General features: G+C 43.0%; 1 protein-coding gene across 2 annotated transcripts in view; it reads left to right on the top strand.

The window, feature by feature from the left end:
* The window catches only part of atrnl1b (attractin-like 1b), a 1,062,984-nt gene that overhangs the window by 602,400 nt on the left and 441,125 nt on the right, over positions 1-19,459 (top strand). The gene's annotated exons all lie outside the window — the stretch shown is intronic.

Below are 19,459 nucleotides of genomic sequence, written 5' to 3'. Positions count from 1 at the left end.
ATGTCTTTACCTCGTCAAATGATCACTCATACTAACCTCCAACAAAATCAGTATCAAACCTCTCTGTCCTGTTGTTTCAGCCTTTCCTGTTGATCTTTTTGGACCTACTCCTGCTCGACTCGCTTCTTCCTTCAGCTGAAACAAAACCAAGACTATAGGGTTGAGAGCTAAAATGAGAAGGTGTTACCATATTGTTATTTGTAGGAACATAATAGTAACTAGATTAAAAAATTTGGACAGGTAAAAACACCTCTGTTCAGTAAATGCTGCAGATAAGGACATTGTGAGAATAAAAAAATATAGATTAGGATCCAGAAATTAGATTGTGTTGTGTATGTTTTGCAGGCATAAAATGGACACCTAAAGGTCCATATTAGTGAAGGCTCCACTGTAGGGCAATGCAAAAGGTTTGACGCCTGTTTGAAGGTCTATTTTCAAAATTGGATTGCAGATGACTGCATATGCACTGTGCGTGCTGCAATCAGTTTCTTCGGGCACTTATTAGCCAAACAGCAGTCCTTAAAGGAAGCACTGGAGGCTGTCACCAGACCGGCAAGATTCAACTTTGATACTTGCCTTATTGTGGAGTTTGGCAGAGGAAGAGTGTCCCTCCCTGCTTGACATTGAATCTGCGGGCTGCTGTCAGGTTCGACTCAACTTCCTCCCGATTGGCTCAGCTGAGGCCCTCGGTTGACATTCGAGGCAACTGAATCTACTCCCCTTGCGTGTCCGGCCAGCTTCCTGCGGTGCCCACAACTCGCCAATAATAAACAAATGAGGCTGGCGGACCAATTTGCCATGGTCTTACTGCCGCTTTGATTTGGCACTGCACCGGGATTGTGCCCCAATTGGGGCGCAATGCAATTTCTAGACCTTGTTCTTTTACATCTGTCTTGCAATACAAAGTAAGGTTATTAATTTTGAATTCTATCGACAGATAGGAGGCTTATTTCAAAACTAATGCTCTTTAATTTGAAATAGTGAAATGCAAAAAGACCGTTACTGGAAGTGTTGACACAGTGCTTAATTTCAGATATACAAGGACATTAACAGTATGTTGTACAATGAGTGAACCTCATTAAGCAGAATTACTTGATGTTTAATGATTTGAATGTACAAATAATAAGTTCCATAATTTGTGTTTGCTTTTAATGGGTTTACCATGAAAACTGTAGTTCATATAGGTCACATGACTGATCTTATATTAACATGTAATAAACATAGGTCATCCTGATAATTTTTCTTTTGTATGTAGGTGGTATGCCCCAGAGAAATCTATTTAAAAATAAACATAGAAACAGAGAAAATAGCTGCAGGAGTAGGCCATTCGGCCCTTCAAGCCTGCACCACCATTCAATATGATCATGGCTGATCATGCAACTTTAGAACCCTATTCCTGCTTTCTCTCCATACCCCTTGATCCCTTTAGCTGTAAGGGCCACATCTAACTCCTTTTGAATATATTTAACGAACTGGCCTCAACAACTTTCTGTGGCGGAGAATTCCACAGGTTCACAATTTTCTGATTGAAGATGTTTCTCCTCATCTTGGTCCTCAATGGCTTACCCCTTATCCTTAGACTGTGACCCCTGGTTCTGGACTTCTCCAACATCGGGCACATTCTTCCTGCATCTAACCTGTCCAATCCCGTCAGAATTTTATATGTTTCTATGAGTTCCCCTCTCATTCTTCTAAATTCCAGTGAATATAAGCCTAGTCGATCCAATCTTTCTTCATATGTCAGTCCTGCTATCCCGGGAATCAGTCTGGTGAACCTTCCTTGCACTCTCTCAATAGCAAGAATGTCTTTCCTCTGATTAGGAGATCAAAACTGTACACAATATTCAAGGTGTGGCCTCACCAAGGCCCTGTACAACTGCAGTAAGACCTCCTTGCTCCTATACTCAAATCCTCTCGCTATAAAGGCCAACATGCCATTTGCCTCCTTCACCGCCTGCTGTTACCTGCATGCCAACTTTCAATGACTGATGTACCATGACACCCAGGTCTCGTTGCATCTCCCCTTTTCCTAATCTGTCACCATTCAGATAATCTGCCTTCCTGTTTTTGTCACCAAAGTGGATAACCTCACATTTATCTACATTATACTGCATCTGCCAAGCATTTGCCCGCTTACCTAACCTGTCCAAATCACCCTGCAGTCTCTTAGCATCCTCCTCATGGCTCACACTGCCACCCAGCTTAGTGTCATCTGCAAACTTGGAGATATTACATTCAATTCCTTTGTATAAATTATTAATGTATAATGTAAATAGCTGGGGTCCCAGCACTGAACTTTGCGGTACCCCATTAGTCACTGCCTGCCATTCTGAAAAGGACCCGTTTATTCCTACTCTTTGTTTCCTGTCTGTCAACAGTTCTCTATCCACGTCAATACATTACCCCAATACCTTGTGCTTTAATCTTGCACACTAATCTCTTGTGTGGGATCTTGTCAAAAAGCCTTTTGAAAGTCCAAATACACCACATCCACTGGTTATCCCTTGTCTACTCTACTAGTTACATCCTCAAAAAATTCTTGAAGATTTGTCAAGCATGATTTCCCTTTCATAAATCCATGCTGACTTGGACCGATCCTGTCACTGCTTTCCAAATGTGCTGCTATTACATCTTTAATAATTGATTCCAACATTTTCCCCACTACCGATGTCAGGCTAACCGGTCTATAATTCCCTGTTTTCTCTCTCCCTCCTTTTTTAAAAAGTGGTGTTACATTAGCTACCCTCCAATCCATAGGAACTGATCCAGAGTCTATAGAATGTTAGAAAATGACCACCAATGCATCCACTATTTCTGGGACCACTTCCTTAAGTACTCTGGAATGCAGACTATCAGGCCCTTAGGATTTATCGGCCTTCAATCCCATCAATTTCCCTAACACAATTTCCTGACTAATAAGGATTTCCTTCAGTTCCTCCTTCTCACTAGACCCTCGATCCCCTAGTATTTCCGAAAGGTTATTTGTGTCTTCCTTAGTGAAGACAGAACCAAAGTATTTGTTCAATTGGTCTGCCATTTCTTTGTTCCTCATTATAAATTCACCTGATTCTGACTGCACTAATGTTTTTCTCTTCACATATCTATAGAAGCTTTTGCAGTCAGTTTTTATGTTCCCTGCAAGTTTACTCTCATACTCTCTTTTCCCCCTCCTAATTAAACCCTTTGTCCTCCTCTGCTGAATTCTAAATTTCTCCCAGTCCTCAGGTTTGCTGCTTTTTCTGGCCAATTTATATGCCTCTTCTTTGGATTTAACACAATCCCTAATTTCCCTTGTTAGCCGCAGTTGAGCCACCTTCCCCATTTTATTTTTACGCCAGACAGGGATGTATTATTGTTGAAGTTCATCCATGTGATCCTGCTTCTGCTTTCTTATCGCCTTCCCCTTCAAGCTGTGAATTCCCAAGTTTTTCAGTGATCTAAGGTGTAGACATCTTTGGTGATACAGGTCTACTCCTGTCCCTATGTTCCCTCACCCCAGGACCATAGCCCTAAAACCTGTGGATCTGTCCTATCTCTGCAACCTCCTCCAGCCTTGCATCTACGCCTGCACCCTCTGCACCACCCTCGGTGACCGAGCCTTCAAACATCTCATATACATGCCCTCTAAATCCGATTCTCTTGCAATTTTGTTTTTGAAACCCTCCTTACAACCTATCTTTTCAAATATGCTTTTGTTCACCTCCTGCAACCTCCCCCTTTCACTCTGATGGCCATCTGTGAAATAACTTGGACATTTTTCTACATTGAAGGCACTATACAGATGCAAGTTGTTAAAAGAAATATCTCGTAACATTAAGTCCTTGCCACAGATATTTAGTAAAAGAGAGAATCAAATTAGTGTCATCTTTTCCTAAATTTTTAATATTTCTTGGTATTTTCTCCAAAAATGCATTCAATAACTGCTCCCCCAGCTTACATGCAGAAATGTATTTCTGTAATTGTGGTACACATTTACTTAGCCTGCTGCCGCGTGTATGGCAGATAGTGTGGGTGATTTCCATCTCACTCTTAAGCGCCGTTTAGCAACACTTTTTTTTTTCTTCATGAGAGTTTTTCTGGCAATTCCACCGTGTCAGCAGGAACAGGAGGAATGAAAACATGAGATGGAGCTGGGAGTAGAGCAAGTGGAAGGATGTATGCTTAGAAGAATTCTTATCTGACCAAAGGGATTTAGGCCCAGGACAACTTTCCTGCAGTTCTTAGGGGAGCAGTGCTTATGAGGCTGTCCTTTTTAAAATTAATTCATGGGATGTGGGCATCACAGGCAAGGCCAGCATTTATTGACCATCCCCAACTACCATTGAGAAGGTGGTGAGCCGCCGCCTTGAACTACTGCTGTCCATGAGGTGCCACAGTACTGTTAGGGAGGGGATTGCAGGATTTTGACCCGGCAACGATGACAGAATGGCAATATATTTCCAAGTAAGAATGGTGTGTGACTTGGAGGAGAACTTGCAGGTGATGGTGTTCCAATGCGCCTGCTGCCCTTGTCCTTTCTAGGTAGTAGAGATCGTGGGTTTGGGAGGTGCTGTCAAAGAAGCCTTGGTGAGTTGCTGCAGTGCATCTTGTAGATGGTGCACACGGCAGCCACGGTGCGCCGGTAGTGGAGGGAGTGAATATTTAAGCTGGATGGGGGTGCCAATCAAGTAGGCTGCTTTGTCCTGTTAAGTGTCGAGCTTCTTGAGTGTTGTTGGAGCTATACTCATCCAAGAAAGTGGAGAGTATTCCATCGCACTCCTAACTTGTGCTTTGTAGAAGGTGGAAAGGGTTTGGGGAGTCAGGACGTAGTCATTTGCCGCAGAATACCTAGCCACAGTATTTATGTGGCTGGTCCAGTTAAGTATGACTCCAGCCAGTGGAGAGTTTTCCCCCTGATTCCCATTGACTTCAATTTTACTAGGGCTTCTTGATGCCACACTCAGTCAAATACTGACATGTAGTCAAGGGCAGTCACTCTTCCCTTAACTCTGGAATTCAGCCCTTTTGTCCATATTTGAACCCAGGTTGTGATGAGCTCTGGAGCCGAGCAGTCCGGGCGGAATCCAAACTGATAATTGGTGAGTAAATGTCGCTTAATAGCACAGTCGATGACATCTTCCATTACTTTGTTGATGATTGAGAGTAGGCTGATGGGGCATTAATTGGCTGGATTTGGATTTGTCCTGTTTTTTATGGACAGGACATATCTGGGCAATTTTCCATAATGTCGGGTAGGTGCCAGTGTTGTAGCTGTACTGGAACGGTTTGGCTACAGGCGTGTTAGTTCAGGAGTAGAAGTTTTCAGCACTACAGCCGGGATGCTTCTGGGGCCCATAGTCTTTGCTGTATCTAGTGCGCTCAATCGTTCCTTGATGTCGCATGGAGTGAATCAAATTGGCTGAAGAATGACTTCTGTGATGGTTTCTCTAGGGAAGCGTCAGAGTTGTATCAGTTCCTGCGACAAGACCTGCAATCAACTACTACATCATGTAGAACAGTGCCAGTTGCTATATAGGTCACAGCAGCCCTGAACCTCATTGCCTCTGGGCCCTTCCAGACAGATACAGAAAATATCTGTATTATCAGCCACTATGCAGTTCATGCCTGCATGAGACAGATGATTGCTGTTGCAAACACTTTCAAAACTTTCCCAATGGATATCAGGAAGCATCAGGAATGGGCCCTGGGGTTAGTACATATTACAGGCTTCCTTAAGTCTAGTGTCTCATTAACTGTACAGTTGTCACCCTGTGGGCTCCTTCTGATGACCCCACTGCCTTCATGAATTTCAATCGCTTCTACTCCATACCACTGAACCAAAAATTGACCCCCCCCCCCCCCCCGCCACCAAGTTATTTGCCAGGAACCAAACTTTACTGCCTCCTTTCAAAATTTTTCACCAAATTCATTTACTGAAAATGTGCGCCTCCCACCTCTGCAACAACATAACATTTGAACAATGCTTTGGGACATTTAATAATTTTTTTTATATAATTGTGCATCTAGCATGCATTTTGAATCTTGTGAATAGTTGTTAAATACAGTAAGTATGCTCTGGAATTTCCTCCCAGCACCTTGCCATCTCTTCTTTTAAGACCCTCCTTAAACCTATGGATTGGATTTTCGGCATTGATGATTTTGGGGTGGTAATGGCGGCAGAGCAGTAAAGTTTGCCCCTGGGAACAATTTGCGCCTCAGTCATCAAAATTGGGCAGCTGGGCCCTGAGTCAGGGGGCGCAGCACTAAGGGAGGCGTTGTACGCCTCTCTTAGGGTGTTAGCAAGCGAAAATCCCGAGCTAAAGAGCTGGACCGGGAATGCTCTGAGAGACGCCTGGGGAGAAATAGAAAAACTGGGAAAAAACCCCACAAAAACATTCCCAATACATAGCCACACCACGAATCGCAAAAAAAAAGGAAAGAACAATCACACTTACCTTAGGACTGCATTACTTGTCTCTCTGCAGCCGGTACATGTTGGACTGCCCGATTTCACAGGCATTCACTGCGGGGCGCAAGGATCGGGCAGGAGTCAAAAAGCGCGCTGCTGTCGTAATCAGGGGTGTTGCACACTGGCGCAGCTCTTTCGGGCAGTACCCCTGTGAGGCGCTGGAGTCTGACCGCTTTACCAGAAGACCTCATTGCCACCGCTCTGGGGTGAAAAACCGAGCGCAAGGGACCGTAAAATCTACCCCAAGTCTTTGACCAAGCTTTTGGTCGCCTGTCCTAATGCCTCTTTCTTTGGCTCACTGTAAATTTTTGTTTGCGCTCTTGTGAAGCACCTTGGGACGTTTTTCTATGTTACAGGCGCTATATTGTTGTTGTAGTTTAGTGTTGAGCACCGGAAGAATCACAAATGACTGTTTCATAAAAATTTTATTATACTTAACCAGTCATCATAAATCAGTGGCCCTGTTAATACATTGTGTGTTAATAGTATATCCCCTTGCTGTTATCAAACAGTATATTCTCTGGCTCATTATGTGGAATCGCACTTGGGGCGGGTGGGAGGTTCATGTGTATAAATGAATCCATCATGCATCTGTAAAAAAAAATTGACTAAGGCCTTGCTAAGATCCATGAATGTATAAGCAGCTATGGTTGTTCTCTCGTTCAGGAAATCTCAAGCTTTTTGCTTCTGAGACCCCTTGCCTGTATTTTTTCTGTATAAAAATTAATTTTATAGTTAAAACACACATTTATTATTTTTGTTTTAGTTGTATCCCGGACCATTCCCTGTATTATGACCCGATTCAGTACATTCCCCAGGGATTTATATCCCGGACCATTCTATATATTATGTCCTGGTTCAGTACATTCCCCAGGGGTTTATATCCCGGACCATTCTATATATTATGACCCGGTTCAGTACATTCCCCTGGGGTTTATATCCCAGACCATCCCCTGTATTATGTCCCGATTCAGTACATTTCCCTGGGGTTTATATCCCGGAGCATCCCCTGTATTATGACCCAGTTCAGCACATTCCCCGCGATCTGATGCTGACAGTAATCTGTCCTCCGTGTTCCTGCCAGTCCTAGTTTAACAAACTAAACGGCATCCCGTGAAACTGAAAGTAAATCATTGTAGAGCCCAGATGGTAAAATTGGGCTGATGAGTGAACATCGAGCAGACAGACAACACTAATCTCCACCCTGCAGAGCTTGGCCCCGCTCTCTGCTGAGTTATAAACCGTTACTGTTGCACTTTAAAGTCCTTCCCTGTGTTATATAAAATATTAGAGCTGAACACCTGCGCTATCAGAGCCGTGCCCTGAATAGAGCAGAATTCACTCAGTAACAGAGCGCGACCCCTTTAACCAGGGGACTGATCCCGTTTCTTACCATCACTCACGCCGCCCATCACAAGAGGCAAACTGATCTGCCGCTGGGAATCCCCGGATTAACGGCAGGGAGCAACATTACTCTGCCTGCTATCATCTCCGGCTTATTTTTGGCAGACCCCTTGAACCCTTCCCGCAGAACCCCCGATTGAGAACTCGTGCTCTAGTTGATCTCGGGAGCTGACGAGCACCAACACACAGCTGGATTTGCCCATTTAACCCACTTCACCACGGAAAATACTTGAGCAGTGACTTTAAAAGGATAGCAATTTTTAAGCGCAGGCCTCATCTCTGCAGCTAAGCAGCACAACTATGCCCCAGATTACCCATTAGCAACATCACAGGAGATTGACTAGTATTATTGGCCCCAAGTTTCGTGCCGCGGCGAAAACGGCGCACCTCCGAGCTGGGCGCCTGTTTTTCGCGCCGAAAACTGCGCCTAAAAAAAAGTCCGATATTCTCGAGCTCTTTGGAGCTCGATGTCTGCTTGGCGCGGCGCGCTCTTCGCAGCAGGGGGCGGAGCCTAACACTCGGGCCAATTTTCTAAGCAGCAGGGGGCGGGTACAATTTAAATTAGCCTTCGTGATGCCGGCAACCCTGCGCATGCGCGTTGGAGCGTGCGCGCACGCGCAGTCTCACACAAACATTGGCACTCGGCCATTTTTAAAAATACTGCAGAAAAAGTGAAGATTTGTTTCTTGGACCCCTGCAAAGGGTTGTAATTTAATTTTTTTTGATATTTCTGTGTGTGAGGGAGTGCTTTTAGCAGCACTGCTGAATAAATCACCTGCTGAAATCAGTGAGTTCAGCTTTTCACTGCTAAACTTGCAGAACCGGTGCTGCATTGGTGCATGCAAATTAAGGACTGTGTGTTTGGAAAAATAAGAGTGCCAATTCAACTTTGCAATAATACGTGGTGTTGACAATGCAGCACCCATTCTGCAAATTTAAATATAAAACTGTCGATGTGGTTGCCTCTCCCTGTCCAAATGGCCTCAGTCTCCCTCACAGCTCGAAGGCTGCTGCTGTATCTTCGGCTGCCGGCCAGCCACTGACGCCGCTGATATCCTATGGCCGAATGGCCTCACGTCCGTCCGCTGCTGATTCTTCGGCTGCCGGCCAGCCACTGACGCCGCCCCTAAAGCGTGGCCGAATGGCCTCAAGAACCTTAATGAGTTGCGTGTGTCCTGCGTTGATTCTTCGGCTGCCGGCCAGCCACTGATGCCGCTGCTATCTCATGGCTGAATGGCCTCACATCGGTCCGCTGATTCTTCGGCTGCCGGCCAGCCACTGACGCCGCCCCTAAAGCGTGGCCGAATGGCCTCAAGAACCTTAATGAGTTGCGTGTGTCCTGCGTTGATTCTTCGGCTGCCGGCCAGCCACTGACGCCGCTGCTATCTCATGGCTGAATGGCCTCACATCGGTCCGCTGATTCTTCGGCTGCCGGTCAGTCACTGACGCCGCTGATATCCTATGGCCGAATGGCATCACGTCCGTCCGCTGCTGATTCTTCGGCTGCCGGCCAGCCACTGACGCCGCCCCTAAAGCGTGGCCGAATGGCCTCAAGAACCTTAATGAGTTGCGTGTGTCCTGCGTTGATTCTTCAGCTGCCGGCCAGCCACTGACGCCGCTGCTATCTCATGGCTGAATGGCCTCACATCGGTCCGCTGATTCTTCGGCTGCCGGCCAGCCACTGACGCCGCTGATATCTCATGGGCGAATAGCCTCGGGTCCGTCCGGTGCTGCTTCTTCGCGGCCAGCCATGAAGAGAATGAAGGCCTGCCTCAAGCACTGCAGCTCAGCTCGAAGCTTGCTGCCGTTGCCGTCGAGACACTGACGCCACACCGCTGCCTGTCTCCAACATGAAAGGCCTGCCTGAAGCACTTTCACACAGGTAGGAACATGGTTTATTTAATCTTTTCTTTGCTTTTAAATTTTTATTCAAGTTGGATTTATTTGTATAAGTATAACTAAGGATTGATTGTAGAATTTAATGACTTCCCTTCCCCCCCCTCCCCCCCACCTCGTTCCCTACGCCTAATTTGTAACCTACGCCTGATTTTCTAAAGTGTAGACGAGGTTTTTTCGAGCGTACAAAAATCTTCACTTACTCCATTCTAAGTTAGTTTGGAGTAAGTTTTCACTCACGAAACTTTGAAATCAGGCGTAAGTGGCCGGACACGCCCCTTTTGAAAAAAAATTCTGTTCCAAAGTGAAACTGTTCTACCTGACTAGAACTGGAGCAAACTAAATGTGGAGAATTCCGATTTCTAAGATACTCCGTTCTACACCAGTTGCTCCTAAAAAATCAGGAGCAAATCATGTGGAAACTTGGGGCCATAGTATTGTGTGATACTGTAATAGTAAGGATAACTTTACACTCGATTATGATAGAAGATTGTATTGTTGCTACATGGAGCATGATGGTGTCATTCATCGTTACTGCAATTCATACTGGTCTCTGCCATAAGTTTGGCACACGCGTTTGTTATGCTGGGTGTTGAGGTGGTGACTACACTTGCACAATTTGAATTAAACTACCGAAAGATAGAGTTTAAAAATAAAATAGGCATATTTCACTTTGGAGTGACTCCTGGAGTGCAGTTGTGACTGAATTAAGCTGTCTGTAACCCATTCCTCGCCTCAAACAAAACCGTGCACTGTAGAAAACACCATTTATAACCATAAACAGTGCTTTAATTTAAAGTATGTCACTGTTGTATGCACATGCCACAGACATGGGCTTCCTTGCATCAGAATGAAATAGTCACCATCTGCTTCATACAAATGTTTCTGTTGTGTAATTCTTGAACATTGTCTCTTATGGGTATTGAATATACCTACAATTGCAATTATTTTTTTGTTGGATATCTCATGGAGTTTTGCTTCACAAGATTATTTCAAAAATGTGCCTAATAGACAACCCAATGGTGGGGAATGCAACAATTTTTACATTTTCAGCAGGAGCATAAAGAGCTCCCAGATCAGATCTAGAATGGTCATTTAGGGAGCAAGTGTGCTGAATTCTGTCCCAACAATGTGCCTTGTTTCATTTTAAATTGCTACTTTCCACACCAGTCATCCGTATAACCCATTTGAGAGGGCCCACGCCCACTAAATGGGCTTAAAGTGCCCAAATGTATTTCATTAAACTAGATTTGATCCCTTTGTTAACCCTCTCTGTTACCCAGTCCTCTCGGTTTCCTTGTTAATATGGTGAAAATTCAGTATCACAATTCAAATATAACTCATTTGTTCATCCATGTAAGAATGTGTTTGAATAAAGCCATGGATGAGACTCTTGCTGATCAGGCAGTCAATTTGCTGGATATCTGTAGAATTCCTTCTGTTTTAGCAATCCAAAAACAGGTGTAAAACATAAAATCAATAACTTGGACAGAATTCTACAGAAATGTGTTTGACTGCTTTATTTAATTCAGTGAATTTTATTGAAAGAGAAATTTAGTGCTGACCTTCCTTTTAAAAATGTTTGTTTTGGAGGTTAGTTGCTCATTTACTTGCTGTCCTTTCTTGTGAAAATTCTGACATTGTTATTTATGATAGGAAAGGTCAGACTTATGGATTGTAATGGTTTACTTGACAATGATTGCTTTTGTGTTAAAGAACTTCCAACTATTGCTGACATTACAGTATCCTTAAAATAATTACAATATTGTAATGTGTACAAAAGCGACTTTGACAAATAGCGCTTGCTTGTGTTACTTCAGTCGAAAATATTTTAAAATGGCAGTGTAATTCTTTGCCAAGTGATTTTGTTTCCAGAAACAGGACCACCATGCTTATATGATTTTCTCCACTACTGTGTTCCCTTTGTTTTTGCAATGATCAATCTTTTCCTTTAAACATCTTTTCTTCCTTTTCCTTCTACCCCACTCCCACCCCGCACACATTTTCAAAAGACAGTATTAAAAATCTGTGAGTGGCACCAGACTAATTAGCATTCATTTTGTAATGACTTTCAGCTTTGAGTCTGCATTGGGTCGCCTTCCAATCTGCCCTGCTTACACCTAACCCAGTCTCAATTGTCAATCCTGTGGTTAGTTAGGGTGTCCAATTGTGGAGGAAAAACAACAAGCACCATCTTTGTTATTACTTTTCAGAGCATATTTTCAATACTAATCCATGCATCAGAACCGGTGTTCACAGACTCTCAAAATCTGCAGTCCATTCCTCAGATTGGCCTATTGTGAGGATCACAGCAGTAGATACAAATCCATGCGAAAGACTAGCATTTAAGCAATAGTCAACTGTTTTTCTTGTATGTGAAAACTGGTTACTTTCTGCTATTTTTTTGTGGTGCAGAGCATATTGGGAAGGACTGATACAGATATGAAAGCTACATCATCACCTTTGTACCAGATGCCTGTTTCTATACTCTTTTACTTTGTGTCTGTCTTGGCATATTTCTGACAATATTAAGGTATGAGAAAATGATTTTGTTTAAACAATGGTTTGAGACAAAACGGCACAATTAAAAATTAAGTTATATGATTTTGTTCCAATTTAACTATTACAGAATTACAGACAATTGAGCAAAACTACATCAATATGTATTAAAGCTTCACTTATTTTTACAAATCTGTTATGTAGACAAATGTGGCAAATCTGTGCACAGCAAGCTCTCGCAAACCATAAATTTGACAATTGCCAATTAATCTGTTTGAATGGGATGGATGCTGACCAGAACACTGAGGGAACACTTTAATCTTCATCGTATACTGGCCTTGGTTTAAAGTACCATCTGAAAGATGGCATTTGCAATGATGCAGCACTGCTGAATTGATCTAGACTATGTATTCCGATCCAGAAACCACAACCTTTCTATTTAGAGTTTAGGGTGTTACCACGCAGCCACACTGACACTTAGCTCGAAGACTTTGGGAGGAAAGGATACCAAAGATCCCTGGAGCATTTTGTTTTATTGGTTTAAGTATCAATGAGTTAAATACTGCACAATGATTACAATTTTTGATTCTGTACGAATTTACATCTCTCAATACATTTAGATTTAGAGCTTAGCTTAAAATATTTTTGTTTTCTACCTATCGGAGGGATCAGAATGTACAGAAGATAAAATGTACTTTGCAATTTAACACGGTGACAAAAGGATAGATTGTTATCCCTAAAGCACCCTCCATCACAATTAACTGCACACATTCACTTAACTTCATTAGAGGCACGGGGCTGCTAATGTTTATGGTGAACATTAGTGTTGGAGAGGGTCTGAATTCTAACGCCTTCAGTACTTTCCTTTGTTTAATAATGCCAGGAATAAAACACATATTCATGTCAGATTATTGGGTTTCAACTTCCACAATGTTATAATAGGAAAAGGTTCCTTGGGATGTTTTCCTACAAGAACATCAACAACTTGCATTTATCTAGCACCTTTGGTCGTGGAGAAAAGAAACCGGGGCTGTCTTTATATTCCAGGATGATCCTGGAGTCGTAAATAGTTTTAGCAGAGGAAAGCGGGGCCCAATAGTGCTTAATGTTGTCCAACCAGATCTGGGGCTATATCCCTTGGACTTAAGGGAGTGAATATAGGGGCCATACTCAGGACAATGGCCAGGGTGGGAGGGAGAGAGTTAAGGGGACAAGACCATCAAAGATAGAAGTGAGAGTGTGATTGAACAGATGTATTGTGGCAAATCCTTCCACTCTCCGCGTATGGTCTAGACTAAGTATTCCAGTCCAGATACCGCGACCTTCCTATTTAGAGTTTAGGGTGTTACCACTCAGCCATACTGACACTTAGAAGACTTTGGGGGAAAAGGATACCAAAGATCCCTGGAGCATTTTGTTTTGCTGCTTTAAGTAGCAATGAGTTAAATACTGCAACACTATTACAATTTTTGATTCTGTACAAATTTACATCTCACAATACAATACATAGCAGGCTGAACAGCCCTCGGCCTGCGAGCACCATTGGCGCAGGCTGGGGAGCGGAAGGAGCAGCGTGGCAGCATACCACTCCAGGGAGCAGCACGTGCTGGAGCAGGAGAGCTGACGGCTGTCAAGAGGGACGTCACCAAGATCCAGGCTGGTGATTGGGCAGGTACAGCAGGAGCGCGAGGTCGGGGCGAAGGAGCGGCGAGAGATCGTAGAGGGATGTGATCGGGGCCCAGGAGAGGCGAGCGTCCAGGGGCAGCACAGACCAGCCCACACTGCGATATGTGTGTGTGCACTAAGCCCATGCAGCAGAGCTGGTCTCCAATCGTCTTGGTTAATACTTGTCACTGGATCAAGACCTAGCTCTGTCAAGCCCGTGTGTTGGCTGGTGTGCAACGGCCACCCCACGTTAAAAAAATCCACGCGCAGGCATTTTCCACCCTTCAAGGTTTAGTTTGGGACCTGGAATTTTAGGTCCTTCATTGAAATACCTGTGAACTTTTTGGCGTGGAAGCAAGTCATCCTCGATTCAAGGGACTACCGATGATGATGTGTCAAATGGCAGGCCAAAGGCTAGACAGTTGGGAATTTGAATGTGCCACTGTAAATGACTTGGAGAGAGATTTTTCCAGGGACAGAAGCATAACAAAGTAGGGTTGCAAAGGGTGGGGGGGGGGGGGCGTGCAGTGAGTGATGAGGGATACAAGGAAGCTATTAGAGATGGCCTTGTCTGTGAGACAGTTGGAATAGAGAAGCCACATGAGAATGCACGGTTGAGGGGATTGGCTTTGAGTAGGGTTCGGAAAGTTTATGTGAGGGGAGAGATTAAAGGAGGACAGGAGTGCAGTGAACTCAGAGAGCAAGGTGAGTTGAGATGGAGGTTGAAATCAGAGAGGATGAGAAGATTCAACATTCATGTGCTATTTTAACACCGATGTTAAATCTATTACTTCAACAGGTGCCTATGCAAAAACAATACACACAGAAATGTAGGGTTCAATTTACCCCAATTATCTGCGCCGTTTTTTTGTCCTGCACTTTTGTTTGGAGTAAATTAAAATCTCCAAATTTCCCCAAAGTTTCTGCACTAGCGTAATTCACTTAGGAAGGATTCTTTTAGGCTACGATATTTTTTTACCTCATTGGGGACATAACCTGCCACCCACGCTAATTCTGGCCATTTAAGGAAGTTTGGCCAGCTCCGATTTACTCCAATTTTTCTTAGGACGGCATATGTGACCACTCTGGAAAAACTGGGCAGTTAACAAAATCAACGCAGTAGATGCAGTTCCATGGCCCGGACAGCAGCAGCCGGGGGGGGGGGTGGTTGGGTGACCTTTCGACCAAGGTTAGGGGCACCAACAGACCGACCAGCAGGACAGGGAAGCCTTTCAACCAGGGTTAAGAACAGCAACCGGCATCGGGAAGAACGAGGTCCTTTGGCCAGGGCTAGCAGCGGAATCTGGCATCGAGGGGAGGGAGGCCCTTCGGCGAGGGCTACTAGCGACAACCGGCATTGGGAGGGGGAAGCCCTTCAGCCAGTGCTAGCAGCGGCAACTGGTACCGGGAGGAGAGCGGAGGTAAGCCTTTTGGCCAAGGTTAGGAGCGACACTGTGAACCTGGTGGGGGAGGCAAGGGATAGACTTTTGGCATAAACACTTCAATAATTTAATGACGGAATGCTGCTGCAAGGTGCTTGTGTAGGTTGCTGTGAGCTGGCCAGAATGTGTTGTATGTTTCACTTTCCAGCCTCGGCCCACAGTGTGTCCTTCGTTACCCTGGCAACCCGATCTTTTTGGCGCAGATCTTGGCTCCACCCCCAAAGCTAAAGGACAGGCTAGGCAGCGCCAAAATCAACAATTCAAACAGGGAAAGTTGGATGATTTTTTTTTTTGGCGTAGTTGGGCCCCAAAAAAACAGGCATAACTCTTCAAGTATGCCAAAAGACAGCTTTGGGGAAAATTGGGCCCAATGTGTGGGCATATCTCATTTGTATGTGAACTTTGCCAATCTAAATGTCTACCCTCTAGTTTCTTCATCCAGAACTGACTGAAGAAACAAGGGTGCAGAATTGCATCCTTCCACTGTGTTGCTTTTCAATAGCTGAGAATTTTTCAACTTATGCTCCTTAGTGCAATGGTGAATTGGAAGATGATACAAGTATTACAAATATTAGTAAGATTTCCATAACAAGCCATCATTATAACGGAATGATTTCCAAGCAGTTGAGGTATTCTAGATATAAGAAATAGCTTTACAACCGACAATGCCATTGTTACAAAAAATTCAGGAATGTGCAGTTGCTAATTAACACATAGGGTTGGGGGAGAGAAGCAAATCTGTTGGAATTCACAAATGCTTTCATGTTCATCACCTTCTCGAGAAGGATGATCTCTGAAGGAAGCATATCTGGAGGGAGCTGTCAGAATGTCTTGATCTCTTTCTGTTCTTGAAATCTTTGACGTGCCCTTTGGTTGCAGTTTTAGCAGAAAAATGAATGCATGGTCATTTGAGCTGTTGGCAGAAAGGATCACTTGCATTCTGCCTTTTATTGGCAAAGAAGAATAGCCTCATCCCACCCAAAAAGCTTCATATCCCCTTGAGAACACACTCATTTTATTCAACATATGTGCCTTGCAGTATTGCAGGCACTTTACAGTGTGTTTGTGCTAATGAAAAATTGCCCAGTGCTCAAAACAACTGATTCACGATTTTTCTTAGTAAATATGTTTTTCTTTTCAGTTCGGCAAGGTTGTATGAATATTGATTGCAGTAGGTGCACTCTTTGTAATACTCCATTTGGGAACTGCACAACAAAATTATAGTGCAGAGCATGCTATGAAGAGGGTGTCTAATCCAGTTCCTATATGGGCGAGAAAGTTGTAAACCATATGCAGTATGACAAAGTTGTGTTATTTTATTGAGGGATTATTGTAATCATTTTCTGCCATTTTGACAGAAATAATTTTGACAGCCTGCATGTAACAGAATAATTGTTCTTTGTGCAGCTATTATATAGGCACACAGTTTGATTAAGAAGTGATGCATAAATGTAAATTTAAAATTGCCTACTAAAAATGCTTCTCAATTCTTCTCATGTTGCTCTTAAAATATATTTTTTTAATTTCAATTAATTTCAATATATTTTAAATAAAGTACTTTACTTCAGATTTCCAGCATCTGCAGTATTTTGCTTTTGTATTGACTTCAATTTATTGTTGCAGTATGCCATTATTATTCCACTGTACCGCACATTGCTGTTTCAGTGTCACTAGGCTGCATGATGTTTGTGGATGTTCACTTTCATCCAGATATGTTTAATAGTTGAAAGTGTTTGTTTAAATCCTCAGTGCCATGAACTATATTGTAAGTACGCTGGAGATTCACACGTAGTTTTCGCGTCTTTTCCAATGCTCATGCTATCCATCCAAATCTAGTTGCACCTGTATCTAGTTTGGCTCAAGCAAAATGTGCCGTTCCCACTGTAACCAGTACCTGTTGTAAATGCGATAAATAACAGTAAAACCTTTGTGGCATCCATTTTATCGTCATGAACATCACTGTTCTCTGTAAGCTGCGCTTTGTTCTGCATAGCCTGTTTATTTTAGTGCGCGGTCCCTTCGCATTTCCGAGCATGCGCGGTATTTACAATGGGAAAGTCAGTGAGTGGCCTACACAAGACCTTTCCCATTACTGTATGGCCGTGCAGCTTGGAGGGAACACTGGTTGACATTGTAAGCATAACTAGATGTCCAAAGCTCATGTTTACTTCATTTAAGCTCAATTGTGCGCAAACGGCCAGACTCCCGTGAGATGAGATGAAATCAATGAACACTTACAGCACGGGCTAATCGGGGCATCAGCATGGATTTGTAAAGGGCAAGTTGTGGTTAACTAATGTAATTGAATTTTTTGAGAAAATACGAATATATAGATGAAATGAATCTGGTTGATGAATGTATGACTTTTCAGAAAGTGTAGGATACCATATAAGAGACTTGTTATGAAGTCTGAGGCAGGAAATAGCCACATGGAGAGATAGGAAATGGATGTTTCTTCAGCTTTGTGGGGAGTGGTGTGCCCCAGGGATCTGTGCTAGTGCCTGTGTTTTGGTTTTCCAGTTAAACTCCCAATTTGCATATAGGCAGAAAAGGATTAATATTAAAGTTGTCTGATGATACTAAATCAGGATGTGGTAAATTATCAAAGAATGCAAGTTCGTGGAATGGGCGTATTGGTGACAAATGCAGTTCCAATGCAGAAACATATGAATTAGTACATTTTGGGAAAGAAAAGTTAAAGGAAGTATACCCAAAATTGTAAGATTCTTAATAATTTGGAGAGCAGAGAATAGCCAACCAATCAAAACCCCAGATGATGTGAGCAGATCAATTTTGAAAGGCAGTCAAACCAGAAAGAGTAGCTTGGAAAAAGCATACTGCTTTCTTTCTTTCTTCTTTCCTTTGTGGCAAATGCAAGTAGGGAATGTATTAATACAAATCAGTAAGTGAAGATGACTGTTACATTCACGTGGGGTCTTATATTTCCCTTCCCCCCCAATAAAATGATATGATTTAAGTAAATCATAAAGTCATTCCTATTCCTCCCCATCCCCCACCCATCCCTTAGCGAAGGTGCTGGTGTACTGTTCCATGGACACTGGAAACCCTCCATGTACTTCATGTACTCTACAGTACTTCATGTAAGTGACAATTCTCGTATATAAGCTGAACAAGTTAAGTGTTAGTACAGTTATTCATTGGTGGGCATCACAGATGAGTCTGATCCTGTCCATGTCTATGCACACCAATGTCATTGGATAACAATCTGGAATGGAAATTCTAACAAAATTTTCCACTCCCTAACTCAGGGCACTGAGGCATATTTTAGTGTTCCTACAGCTGCCCCAGATCCTAGAATCATCTCTGTCTTGTATGACTTAGTACTATAGTGCATTATAAATTATTTTCACCTGAAAAATAAACATTTCTAATATATCAGCAGATTTTATTTTCTCACATGAGCATCATTAGTGGGAGTAGATTGGCTAGTCTTCAGTATAGCAACCAAATTGTTCGTAGGCTAGAAATGAGATGGGCCTGCTGCTTGTAAACAATGGAGTTCTGTTATTGTCGCTTTATTTGCCAGATGGTCATAATAGCATGGCCTCACACCAAATTTATTTGGCATTTCTGTGCAAAACATTGCAGAGGAATTGCTTTGTAAGAGAATCAGTACGAAATAACAGAGCTACTTACTATAGTTATGTTGCAGCATTTCAGTGGAGGCAGTGATTACACTTCTGTTTGAGAGGAAGCTGTCAGCAGCTGTATCTTCACTGGAATGTGAAGGAGGCTTCACTGCCAGGGGAAGATTCTAATCTGTTGAAATCGCAAAGTTCAGGGTTCCAATACTTTTGTTTTTATTATATGTTCGCAACAGCACATCTAAAAATTCATAAATGTAATTTTTCTTTACATTGATTCTCAGATTGACAGTGAAGTATATCCATTTTTGTACCATTTGTGATTGCACCAATATACACAGCAAACACATCCTCTTAAGCTGTTGGCTAATTATGGCAAGTCATCTATTTCAGGATGTCCCTTTGATAGCAGTGAAGATTGTGAAATTGGTAGTTATGGTTCTGGACTTAAAGAAATATGTTCATCAAAATTACAATATGTCGTGCTGCAGTTTTGTTGA

Source organism: Pristiophorus japonicus, chromosome 3, assembly GCF_044704955.1.
Source record: "Pristiophorus japonicus isolate sPriJap1 chromosome 3, sPriJap1.hap1, whole genome shotgun sequence".
NCBI classification, from domain to species: Eukaryota; Metazoa; Chordata; class Chondrichthyes; family Pristiophoridae; genus Pristiophorus; species Pristiophorus japonicus.
Note: the sequence above shows the minus strand (reverse complement) of the source record. Positions and strands in the feature narration are given on the sequence as shown.